Genomic DNA, 14,130 nt, shown 5'->3' with positions numbered 1-14,130 from the left:
CCAGAGCTGCACTCACTATTCTGCTGGTGGAGTCACTGTGTACATACTGTACATTCCTTATTCTGTACTGATCCTCAGTTACATCCTGTATTATACTGCAGAGCTGCACTCACTATTCTGCTGGAGTAGTCACCGTGTACACACACACTTCAGAGCTGCATTCACAACTCTGCTAGTTGGTATTGAAGTTTTTTAAAGGGGTTATCCAAGATTTTGTACAACCTTGTTCCCAATGCCACAAAATAACAAACAGTCATATACTCACCTTTCCCGGCTCCCTGCAGTGTCCAGTGCCATAACTCCAGGTCTTCTCTGTGATGTAATTTTTACAGGCTGCAGCAGCCTGTTTACCGGACACCACAGGCTGCTGCAGCCAATGAGAGAGCTCAGTGCTTGACTGCAGCTTGTAAACAAACACAGGGCATGGAGGACCGAGCAGTGGCACTGTGAGGTGCAGGGAAGTAGGAGAGGTGAGTATGTCTGTCTGTAATTTTGTGGCATTGGAAACAGAGTTTCATTAAAAAATATCTATCATGGACAACCCCTTTAAGACACTTCTCCCCTTTTTAGGTTTTCTTTTATCAGTAGATGCCCTTGGTTCCTGGAATCCACTCTCACTTGACATCAGATATAGACATATAGTTCTAACTGCTTGTATGATAATCGCTGTACAATTTCAGTGGGATGTGGATCCTATATGAATCTGCTGTTATATACCATGTGATAAGGCAAATAAATAGAAGTGCTGTATATATGTATTTTATTTCCCTCACTCCCCGCTCTCACATGCTGCAGTCACATTTGTCCTCTGACGTCACAGATTAATAAATGCTTACTCAGACGTTCTTCCAAATATAGCGACAAGACAATCAGGTAATGTAATCCCTTCACGCAGATAAGGCTGCTCCATGGATCTGGCCAGGAGAATGAAGCCCGAGGTCTGCAGAAATCTGCAGCTACAGTAACCTGACTCTCTACAAAGTAGCCGGCAAAGTATCTCTCCTATCACTTTCATTATTCCTAAGAGTTTATATTATGGCAGTTTATATATGTGTGCAGCGTGTGACATGGTATACAGTAACATATATGTACACTGCTGTGCTAATGTTTTAGGCAGGTGTGGAAAAAGATGCTGCAAAGTAAGAATTTTTTCAGAAATAGACGTGTTAAGAGTTTATTTTTGTGAATTAACGGAATGCAAAGTGACTCAACAAAAGAGAAATGTAAATCAAGTCAGTATTTAGTGTGACCGGCCTTTACTGTCAGAACAGCATCAATTCTTCTTGGTACACTTGCACGAAGTCAAAGGATTTTGTAGGATTATAGTCAGGTGTCTGATTAACCAATTATACCAAACAGGTGATAATAATCATCAATTTCATATAGTGGTTCAAACACAATTATTAACTGAAACATAAACAGCTGTGTAGGAGGCTTAAGACTGCGTGGGGAACAGACAAACTCTCCTACTAAGGTGAGGTTGTGGAAGACAGTTTCATGTCACAGGTCATACACTATAGCAAGTCTGAGCACAGCAATGGTAGTTATATTGTAACAGCAAGGTCTCTCCAAGGCAAAGATTTCAAAGCAGACTGGGGTTTTAAGATGTGCTGTCTTTTAAAGAAGCACAAAGAAACAGGGAACGCTGACAACTGTTGACGCAGCAATCGACCAAGGAAGTAGTGCAGCAGTGGAAAGGCATATCATGCTTAATTCCCTTTCAAAATCAGAAGATGTCCAGCAGTGGCATGAGCTCAGAACTGGTAGAAACCAGTGGTACCCAGGTACACCCATCTACTGTTCAGAGACGTCTGGCTAGAATTGGTCTTCATGGAAGAATTATGGCCAGAAAGCCAAACCTTCCAAGTAGATACAAGACCGAGTGACTCAACTATACATGAAAACATAGGAACTGGGGGGGTGGGGGTGGGGGGCAGATCAAAGGCAGCAGGTCCCCTGGACTGATGAGGCACAATGTGAAATACCTGTCAGTTTGTTTATCGAAGGGCTGGAAAGCGGTACAATAATGAGTGTCTGCAGGCAGCAGTGAAGCATGGTGGGGAGCGGTACAATAATGAGTGTCTGCAGGCAGCAGTGAAGCATGGTGGAGAGTGGTACAATAATGACTGTTTGCAGGCAGCAGTGAAGCATGATGGAGAGCGGTACAATAATGGGTGTCTGCAGACAGCAGTGAAGCATGGTGGAGAGTGGTACAATAATGAGGGTCTGCAGGCAGCAGTGAAGCATGATGGAGAGCGGTACAATAATGAGTGTCTGCACGCAGCAGTGAAGCATGGTGGAGAGTGGTACAATAATGAGTGTCTGCAGGCAGCAGTGAAGCATGGTGGAGAGCAGTACAATAAGTGTCTCCAGCCAACAGTGAAGCATGGTACAATAATAAGTGTCTGCAGTGAAGCATAGCAGAGAGCAGTACAATAATGAGCGTTTGCAGTGAGCATGGTGGAGAGCGGTACAATAATAAGTGTCTGCAGGCAGCAGTAAAGCACGGTAGAGAGCGGTACAATAATGAGTCTGCAGGCAGCAGTGAAGCATGGTGTAGAGCGGTACAATAATGAGTGTTTACAGGCAGCAGTGAAGCATGGTGGAGAGCAGTGCAATAATGAGTGTCTGCAGGCAGCAGTGAAGAATGGTGGAGAGCGGTACAATAATGAGTGTCTGGGGGCAGCAGTGAAGCATGGTGGAGAGTGGTGCAATAATGAGTGTCTGCAGTAAAGCATAGTGGAGAGTGGTACAATAATGAGTGTCTGCAAGCTGCAGTGAAGAATGGTAGAGAGCGGTACAATAAGTGTTTGCAGGCAGTAGTGAAGCATGGTGGAGAGTGGTACAATAATGAGTGTCTGCAGTAAAGCATAGTGGAGAGTGGTACAATAATGAGTGCCTGCAGGCTGCAGTGAAGCATGGTAGAGAGTGTAACAATAAGTGTCTGCAGGCAGTAGTGAAGTTTGGTGGAGAGCGGTACAATAATGAGTGTCTGCAGGCAGCAGTAAAGCATGGTGGAGAGCCGTACAATAATGAGTGTCTGCAGGCAGCAGTGAAGCATGATGGAGAGCGATACAATGAGTGTCTGCAGGCTGCAGTGAAGCATGGTGGAAAGCAGTACAATAATAAGTGTCTGCAGGCAGCAGTGAAGAATGGCGGAGAGTGGTACAATAACGAGTGTCTGCAGGCAGCAGTGAAGCGTGGTGTAGAGGGTTACAATAATGAGTGTCTGCAGGCAGCAGTGAAAAATGGTGTAGAGCAGTACAATAATGAGTGTCTGCAATCAGCAGTGAAGCATGGTGGAGAGCAGTACAATAAGTTTCTGCAGCCAACAGTGAAGCATGGTACAATAATGAGTGTCTGCAGTAAAGCATAGTGGTACAATAATGGGTCTCTGCAGGCTGCAGCGAAGCATGGTAGAGAGCGGTACAATAAGTGTCTGCAGGCAGTAGTGAAGCATGGTGGAGAGCGGTACAATAATAAGTGTCTGTAGGCAGCAGTGAAGCATGGTGGAGAGCAGTACAATAATGAGAGTCTGCAGGCAGCAGTGAAGCATGGTGGAGGTTTCTTACAAGTTTGGGGCCACATTTCAACAAGTGCTTTTACTATGTTATGTAACTTGAATTTTGCCACACCCATTTTTTACATCCTAAAAGGAAAAGTAAAGGAGTTACAACTTCAATATTCCATTCTAAGCGTGAAAAACTGTATATATGTGTATATACTACGGGAAATCTAATTGACCTCTGTGCATATACTAAGAAGAATCTACCTTACCTTTAATGCTCCTCTATGTGTGTATACTGGAAGGCTGTAAAGTACATAAGGAAGCAGCCATGGACTGCAGAGATGGAGCATGCCTTTAAGGCTAAGAAGGGACTGCAACTTCCAGTTTGGGGTTAAATTTGAAAAAAAGGGGTGTTACCTTTAAGGCCTCCTGCACATGAGTGGATTTTCATTGTGAAATCCGGAGCAGGATTCCACCTCCGGATTCTGCAGCATATCCAGCCCATAACATGCTATGGAAAAATGCCATTTCCTACCCACGAGCGGAAATTGATTGCAATTTTCAGCTCATGGGGGAAAAATCACAGTATGCTGCGATTTTGAGTGGGCTTTGCAATGGGAGCTGTCTGTCCCACGGCCATTCTGCAATCATCATTGCAGAATGGCCGCAGGAGCCATGTCATCGCCATAGCAATAGTGCGGCGTCCTCTCAACTGTGCATGTGTCGGCCGGCGCTCCGGACGGCACATTCGCAGTGGAGGAGAAGACGCTGGACAGGTAACCTGAGGTCACTGGCTGGGCACTGGGTTGAACTCCGCTGTGGGAATCTGCATGCGAGGTCTGACCCGCACATGTGCAGGCATCCTTAAGATAAAAAGTGAGGAGAGTGGAAAGGGTGGCACATTCTGCAGAGGGACATCAGTGCATGCAGTCTGAGGAGAATCTAACGCTCCTCTATGCCTATACATATTTTATTCCTCAGTTCCACTGAAGTAACCATGACTCCAAAAACTTTTCCGTGCGCACAGGTAAACACCTGTACCAAGTTAACAAGGGCAAAGCCGGGTATATCAGCTAGCAGAATATAAAGAAAGTACAGGGCTCGGAAGATAAACCTTGGAGACTTTGACAAAGGCAGAAGTTGCTGCCGAAATGCGTTGCTGCAGACAAGGTTTTTTCTATCTATGTGTCTTGTGTTCTAAATATAAATTTTCAATAAAGAAAGAAGTTGTGTGAAGAAGCTGGCAATTTATTCTTTTTCTTTAAGTATGTTCTTTGCTGCTTGGGCTTGCAGCTAGTCAAGGTTCGACACATGCTTTCTGCAGACTAATGGAAGGAATGCCCTGTTATATTCAGGTGAGCTACTTGTTTTTATATTTGGAAGTAACAGATGAAAATGGTAATTGCAATAACATGACATTGGAAAACAGAATGGGTTTAGACCCTCCAGGAAAATCGAGAAAAAAATCAAACAAGATAGAATCAAGCGGGTCAGATTATTATCATTTGGTTTAAGGATATAGAGCATGTCTATTTATTATATTGTTGCCTCTTCATTAAAGCCCTCAATCTTCTTACAATTGGCACATTCCTCTATGGAAATTATACCCGTGACCCCAAAATGCAGCATAAATTCACATGACAAGTTTTCCGTCAATCAGTTTCAGTGTGAACAACACCGGATGTTCCTTAGCACGGATGGGCGATAACAGCAGACGACCAGATCCAGCGCCATTGTGTCTACAAGAAACAGAAAGACGAGACTCGGTTTGTATGTATTCCTAGTTCTGACCTTTACCTGTTTATTGACCATTCTGAGTTCTGTGCTTCCTGACCATGACTCTCTATATTGGACTCTGCAATTGCTTGCTGCCTGCTCTGACCTTCGGCTTGTACCTTGTTTACGCATCTGTCCTGTCAGCCCTAACTTTAGCCTGTTTCTACTTTATGCTCCTGTCCAGACCTTCAGGTACTGCGCCTCAGCCTAGTGCAGCATCAGCAGCCACATTAGCATGACTAATTGTGTGTGTAATGGCTTGGGGACCCCGCAGCAAAATCAGTATCCTATTTGAAGGGCTCAATCTTAAAGATTGAGGTTCCCCAAGTGTTGCCACTGTAGTGGCCCGAAGTACATATATCTGCCCCTTCATAACTGTCATATATGTCATGTCCTTAATGTAATGTCTATGAATGTCTGGGATATGTCTGGAAATTGTAACCAATTGTCCTGTCACGTGGGTTTGTAAGGTATAAATAGGAGTGTAAGGTGAGAGTGAGGGGTTCCATTTCTTCAACGGTAGAGTATGGAGCAAGAATGCCGAATGCATGGAGGTACCTTCAACCCTCATGTGGTGAAGAATGGAGGCTGAGGAGAGGTATCCTGATGTTTCAACTGCAGGACCCCTACCTTAAGTGAGAGAAGGAGCCACCGTGCAGTGTCCAAGTATTCAAGTGAGTGTCAGTGGAGTGTTGTGTCCTCCTCTGGTGTGTGTGTCCAGGAACGAAGTCATACAGATAATTAAGACTGTAGGCCCGGTGTCATCCTGTGTCCCGGAGCGTGTGTGTCCAGGAGTGGAGTCATACAGATAACCTAGACTTTAGGCCCGATTTCATCCTGTGTTCTCCTCCCTGACCTCGTTGAACTGCTGTTCCTGCAATGGTGTGTGAAGTTGTAGGGTGGAGAAATAAAGTTCCAGTCACTGTCCATTCCCAGTGATTGGGTTTTACTAGTTCAACTGTGTGTGGAGTCTCTTATTTCCCTGTCGGAAATCCAACGGAGTAAAGGAGCGGTTGCGTCACCTGTGACAACTCTTCAGATCCACTGCAGCACTTATTCAGGTAACTGTCATAGCATTGCCTGGAAGAGGCCTAGCCTTGGCTGAGGTTACGCGCGTCCCTCAGGAGAGGAGTTGGTAGAGCCACCGTGACAAGTGCCATTTCTACCCCGCTATCTCCTCAGCATGTGCTCTCTCGGTCGTTGCAGGACCTGCACCTCTTTCTTATGGCATCACGAACAGGATAAAGCGCCTCTGTGCCACATCTACGTGGTTACGTTACCGAAAATTGTCTATTTTTCTGGTGTGTCAAGAGAGAATTCAAATCTCTGAGTCTGCTAATTTTGCAAGTATCCGCCATATTTTCTACCAGTGCCCAAGAGGAGTCAGGACTAAATCTCCTATCGGAATCACTGACAAAACAAGAAAATTCCTCTCAAGCTGCAGTCGCAAAGATATGTTATACCCTGAGAGATGATATTGCTGTACTGTTGGACTGTGTACAGTTGATGGACTTTGCTACAAAGCCCCACGTGGATTCCAACATGGACATCCAAGATGGCACCCAGCCATCTTCTTCTTCTTCACAGAGTGTTCCTGCCAAAGAGTTTCTGCCAAACGTTCCCCGTCAAGAAGTTCCCAGCATGGCTACAGTAAAAGTGGGGGGGACGACCCCCTCTGAGGAACTTTGGCGCGAAAACCAAGACTGCCCCCAAGAGGAGGAGTCTTCTGTTGTAGAGGAGCTGTTGAACCTCTCAGCACATCTCTCGATGTTTTCCCCGTGCAGAGATCTAAGGCTGCGTCCAGTGCAAGGAGCACCTATGGGATTTCCTCCTTGGCAAACCCAATACTCCTGGGGAGAGGAGCCACAATTACTGCCGCTGCTGCCAAGGGACTCACTGACCTCCTATCCACTAGAGGAGTACCTGGAGGAGTGTTTGGAGAAATCAGGAGCCGGCGCAGCTGCGGGGCCTGCTCGGCCAATTTGCACGTTTAAAGTGCCGGAGGCAGTTGTGCAAGCAGATCATCCACCCTGGATTTTAATACAAAGAACCAATTTGGCAGTGAAAGGCTGTCTCCTGGATTTGTTCAAGCAGTTCATGTGTGAGTACGGGGATCAGAACTTTGCTATTTACTTAATGGGAGCACAGCCTCGGGTACCATGCACTCCACTAAAACAGCCACATAGTGGAATTTCAGCATATCCCACTGTAATTAGAGACACTTCATCCTCAGAGGAGGAATTGTTTGTTGTTCTGCACTCTACCACTCGCCATTTCCAACCAGTTCCTGTGGACGAGTGTGATGAGGAAGTGCAAAGCCTCACACAGACCAGTATTTCCGTGAGCTCTATGGTGGAAATTAGCTCAGGGGGTAGTAACCCTACACCGACTGGTTTCACAACAGACTCGGAGAGTGAGGAGCCGCAGTTCTTAGTGCTGAGGCCTAGAAACTGTTTCAGATATTAACGCTGATGGACTCTTTTCGTAAGAGACATTTCTGTTTATGTTAAGCCCCTTTAATCTAAGGACTGAAAAGTTAAAATTTTTTTACCTTTGCATAGTCAGGTGTATACCAAATGTTTATGCATCATGCCGCTATTATACCGCATGTCTTGATATGTTGCGTAATGTTAAAGTTTAAGCTTATGCGCAGGAGGGGAAACAAAACAGTAGAATGAGTAGAAGAAATTTTCTTATGCTAATTTAAAGCTCCTGTTTGAATGTGACCGTGCGAATGGCGTGAATGATCAATGTGAATGTATGGAGGTCTTGTTTCCTGCCGCGCGTCTTTTGTGCCTGTGTCTGTCTACTGTCCTATTTGTCCCAGTAGGCGTAGCGTCCTTTTTTACCTCATCCTCCAAATCCCGGATAGGGGGGTATAGACTTAAGCTACCATCCGTCATAGTGTTTTTCTTCAGAGACAGTGATGGTCAGTCCACTTGTCTCTTGTTCTTTTTCCTGCCAGTCGCCCCTCTCTATTCTTCAGTATTGCATCAGTGTTGTATTCTCTTTTTCAGAGAAAGTGATGTTCATTCCACTTACTTCATATTTATTGGCTTTGGGGAGAAGAGTCAAGTACGTGCCCCATAGCTATGCTAGTGTATCCTGAATTTAGTTCAGCCTAGCAGAGATTCTTTCATGCTTTAGGCCAAAACCATTTCATACACGCTGTCATACTGTAATGCCTTACTAAGAAAGTGTCATTCTTAAAGTGGTCTCAGAACACTAGAGTGGGTTAATCTTCTGTATAAATAACCGGAAGGTAGGAGCAGTGTTTACAGGTTTCACCTTGCACACTCTGAGACTGCGCAGCGTTCCTAGAGGTGAACTGGATTAGTACTTTGAGATATTCCTTCTCTAGATGTTACACTCTGTTTTGGAGGCACTGGGGTTAACTTATTTTAAGAAGAGGGTAACTGTATTGGCCTGAAATACATCTATCTGGCCCCTCCATAACTGTCATATGTCATGTCCTTCATGTGGATGCTCTGTGCAAATTGTCTTGTTTTTAGTTATGTGTATTGCACAACTGCAGCATGTAAGAAGTTAATGTCTATGGATGTCTCGGATATGTCTGGAAATTGTAACCAATTGTCCTGTCACGTGGGTATGTAAGGTATAAATAGGAGTGTAGTGTGAGAGTGGGGGGTTCTATTTCTTCAATGGTAGAGTGTGGAGGGAGAGTGCCGGCCACATGGGGGTACCTTCAACCCTCATGTGGAAGAATGGAAGCCAGAATGGAGAGGTACCCTGATGTTTCAACTCCAGGACTCCTACCTTAAGTGGGAGTAAGAGTAGGAGCTGCCGTGCAGTGTCCAAGTATCCACCTGCAAATGAGTGTCAGTGGAGTGTTGTGTCCTCCTCCGGTGTGTGTATCCAGGAATGGAGTCATACAGATAACTGAGACTGTAGGCCCGATGTCATCCTGTATCCTGGAGTGTGTGTCCAGGAGTGGAGTCATATAGATAACTTAGACTGTAGGTCCAGTTTCAGCCTGTGTTCTCCTCTCTGACCTCATTAAACTGTTCTTCCTGCAGTGGTGTGTGAAGTTGTAAGGTAGAGAAGTAAAGTTCCAGTCACTGTCCGTTCCCAGTGATTAAGTTTTCCTAATTCAACTGGGTGTGGAATCTCTTATTTGCCCATCGGATATCCAATGGAGTAAAGGAATGGTGGCATCACCCATGACAACTCTTCAGATCCACTGCAGCACTTATTCAGGTAACCGCTGTCATAGCGTTGCCTGGAAGAGGCCCAGCAGTGCCTTGGCTGAGGTTACGTGCGTCCCTCAGGGGTGGATTAGGTAGAGCCACCGTGACAAGTGCCACCCCCACCCCACACTCAACGTGTGCCTCGTGTCTCGGTCATTGCACCATATCAGATAGCCCAAAGCCAAAGCGGTCTGGGGCAAAGTAGATCCACATCTATCCATTTGTCTGCCAATATCTTTTGTGCAGAGAGAGCACTGAACCTAGGCTATATCAATTAGAATACATATTGTTGGCCAACATGGGGTAAAGTATGCACCCATCGCTGTTCCATAAGATTGGAATGTACTTACATTAACAAAGAATTTCATTTTACCAACGGCTTACAGTACTGACCATGCAAGAAAAGCCTATAAAAGCCTATAAGGGTGTGCCCATTTCATTCCTCGTGTATGTAAAAGCATATCCTAGAATGATTGTGTTTCACTCAAAGCATCAAGGGCATTTTCATGACGACATCCTAGAGCCTGTATTATCTATCACATTAACCCTTTAAACTCTTGTGCCATAAAATAAATGCATAAGGCCATATTCAAGTCCCTAGTGTCAGTGTTAGATTTAATCAGTTGCACTTAATCTGTACGCATGTGAGATGCAACCTCAGACGTGTGTGCCTGACAGCTCAGTACTTAATGATGTCAGCGAGCCGCTCTAAGTAGCTATTAATATGCTCTAACACTCAGCACGCGGCTCAATTACTGCTTCTAGTGTTTACAAATAATCTAAGGAGCAAGTCATCTTATTCCAGCACGGTAAGATCCATAATATGTTATCACTTATTTGTAGAGACCGGCGAACCGTCTTATATTTGTGAATGGATCCCTATTATATAGGTATATATGTGATTCTTCTCAGTAGGAGAAACCAAGTCATCGTATGATACCTGCTAACAAATAGAAATAATATCACAGCAAATTTTGAAAACCAGTTAGGTTTCTTTATCAGCAATCAGAAGAATAACGAAGACCCCGAAGTAGGATTGTCATAACTTCATGTCTTTTTGTTAGCCATTAACAGGTATCATATCTACAAGATGACTTGGTGTCTATTACTGAGAACAATCTCATTATGTGTTATTGGCTAACACCATACCAAACCTTTTCCTATTTACAGGTATATATATTACTTGAAATACCAAACCAATAGGATTTTACAAAATTTTTATGAAAAAAACAAAAATATAGTGATTTTTAACATGATGAAAGAAAATTTTTTTTTAACACTTAATTAATTTGTAAATTTAAGACGAAAGGTGGAAATTTTCCTGCATAAAATCCTCCAGTCCTCTTAGTTCTTTAGAGTTTGGATGTCTGTATACATAGTAATAGGATTTTCTCTATTGGCCCCTTTTACACAGGTCAATAAATCGCTCAGATTCTCATGCCCAGCAGGAATCTGAACAATTGTCATTCAGTGTAAATGCAGCCCGACTGAACGGCGCACGAGAATTTGTTCACTTTTCGTTCGTTATTCAGTTTCTGCATGCAGAAAACTGATCGGTTGATCTGTCTTTGTAAACAGGCAGTCAATCCCCGGCCCGTTCAATAGTGATGATCATTCCTGTGTAACACTATCAGGCATCGGTACCCAACAGGTCATTCCATGTAAAAGGGCCTTAAAACTCCCTATTTTTTTCCAAGCTGAATCAACCCAATTTTTTCACTAATGTTCAAGGGGCCATAAGAAATTGCTGTAACAACCAGAAACTGAAATTGAAAACAGACTAATGGGTGTTGAAGTCTATTTTTGAGTTGCAGTTTTGCTTAAAAATGATTTCTGTATTTGGAGATAATTATACATTTTGCACCATTTCTCCTCTGCACTTGCAATGTATAGCGATATAGCATAGTGTACATAGTGTGCGGCTGTGTAGTGTAGTGTATAGCTATATACTGCAAGCTGGAGGACTCGTTTACTTGTAAAATGCATCAGTCAGCTTGATTGATGGGTCGTGAAGCTACTGGCAGGGGATGTGTTTAATTGCTTCTTTACAGCTGGGAAGAGGGTAGGTGTGATGTATAAAATTTATAGCTGCAAAGGAATGGGGGTGGGGGGGCTATATATACCCAGCAGGACGTATATGATGATTTTTATAGCAGGATTTAACTAACAAATGGCTACAGGCAGCAGTATTAGCTGATTGTTATTAAAAGTGCTGCCGCTGGCTTCTGTGAGCAATACGAGCTGGGTCCCATCCGAGATAATATTGATTTCTTTCAGTGCTCTCTCCGCTGCTGCAGCTTGTAGTCCCGCTTCTCGGTGCCTTCAGCCACCACATCCTTGGCAGCCACAGCAGCAGAGAGAGCAGAGAATAAAATCCATTGTGTCTTGGACAGGATGGCAGCTCGCATCGCTCACAGGAGCCACGTCCTGGTGGCGAGCGCTCGTAACTACAACCAGCTAGTAGTGCTGCCTGCTAGAGCTAGTTTTCTTAGATCCTGCTATGAAAATCATCATTTATCATAATTGATGCAGCTCAAACATCGTCCTGAACAGAAATTTGTATATATTTAAATGCAGTAGTTAGTGAATCACTGGTTGGAAACCATGGCTATACAGAAGCCAATGTATAGATATGTATGGAGACATGGGGCAGTGTAATAACCAACATACAACCACAATTCCCCACAAGTTGGGACACTATGTAAAATGTAAATAAATGCAAAGAAAAAAAAGAATGCAATGATTTGAAAATCTCATATAACCATCAAAAGATTCAAAGAATCTGGAGAAATGCACAAGGTCCAACGGTCAATATTGGATGCTTGAGATCTACGGGCCCTCAGGTGGCAGTGCATTAAAAACAGGCATGATTCTGTAAAGCAAACCACTGCAGGAATGTATCATGCCAAGAAGAAGCCATGTATCAGCAAAATACAGAAATGCTGGCGTCTTCTCTGGGCCAAAGCTCCTCTAAAATAGACAATGGAAAACTGTTCTGTGGTCAGATGAATCAAAACTTGAAGTTCTTTTTGGAAACCAGGTACACTGTATTCTTCGGACTCAAGAGGATAGGGACCATCCAGTTGTCAGTACACAGTTCAAAAGCCTGCATCTCTGATGGTATGGGGTTGCATTAGTGCCTATGCAATGGGCAGCTTACACATCTTGAAAGGCACTATCAATGCTGAGCAGTATAGAGAGGTTTCAGACCAACATATCCTTCCACCCAGACAATGTCTCTTTCAGGAAAGGCCCTGCATATTTCAACAAGATGATGCTAAACCACATACTGCATCCATCACAACAGTAAGGCTTCCTAGAAGAAGAGTCAGGGTGATGAACTGGCCGCCTGCAGTCCGGACCATCAATAGAGAAATCCTGCAAAGACGACCCAGGAGGGGATGCTACCCAATGGTAGACACGGCGCTCCCCCAACTTTTGTGAGATGTGTTGTTGCCATCAATTTCTGAATTAGTTATTTTTTTATGAAATCCAAGAATGTCTCCCTTCCCCCTTCTGATGTGTTCTATGTTCTATTGTGAATAAACTAAGGTTATATGTGATTTCCAAATCATTGCATTCTTTTTTCTTTACATTTATTTACATTTTACACAGTGCTCCAACTTTTTTGAAAGTGGAATTGTAGATTCAACAACTCCTTCTCATAGGGTGACCCCCTACCATTACTTATTGGCTTGTCTCACTGTTAGGAACCTCTCAGACAAGCTAACTGTACGAATAATGCAATGTTAATGCTTTTGACTGGTATCCATTGTCTTCAGTTAGCATCATGTAATGATTCAGTGCCAAGAACCCTGCAAGAAGCCACCTTTCCTAGGGCACCATATACATTATTTGCTTGGGTACCCAATGGTCCAAAACTTTGCTGGTTAAGACTATAAAACAAAAAGCCCCAAGGAGAATTTAATTTCAGTGGCAACTAGTGGGTCCAATTCTGTTACCTCTTCATTGTATAGCAGGCAGAACACCATACATTGCGTAATGGTGCTGCCCGGTATGGCAGCTCAATTCCATTCACTTGAATTGGAATAAACTGTTGAAAGATTGATTAACATCATGTCATAGACCAAGAAAGAAGCTGCAGTGCCCAAAGCTCATTCAAGCAGTTTAGCAAGGGGGATGTTAGAAATCGTATCCCCACCGATCTGATATTGACAATTAATTCTAAAGATAAGTCATCAGCATTTAAAGGGCTTGTCCAGGTCTGAACTATTGATGACCTATCCTCAAGATAAGTCATCAATAGTTGATTGTAGGGTCCACTCTGGACCCCTGGGGATTAGCTGTCATCCAGCTTGCTGTCAGTGTGGACAGAACCAGAAGCTTAGCACTCCATTCACATTGCTGCAGCTTTGGTTGCTATTGCATTACATTCGATGCAATCTGTGTCTGTATTACCAACCCGGGCTGCTGCCAAGTGTCATCTTCCGACTCTGTATAGGTTGACAGAAGCTGATCGCTGAGGTTCCCGGACGGCAGACCTACATTGATCAAGTATTGATAGCCTATCTTGAGAATTAGTTCATTAATAGTTCAGACCCAGACAATTCCTTTAAGGATTGATGACCTGTTCTTAGAAATGGTCATCAATATCAGATCGTTGGTGGTCCAACACCT

The sequence above is a fragment of the Eleutherodactylus coqui genome, chromosome 8 (genome assembly GCF_035609145.1).
Source record: "Eleutherodactylus coqui strain aEleCoq1 chromosome 8, aEleCoq1.hap1, whole genome shotgun sequence".
Lineage (NCBI taxonomy): Eukaryota > Metazoa > Chordata > Amphibia > Anura > Eleutherodactylidae > Eleutherodactylus > Eleutherodactylus coqui.
The sequence above is the reverse complement of the archived record's forward strand: the minus strand, read 5'-3'. Positions refer to the sequence as shown.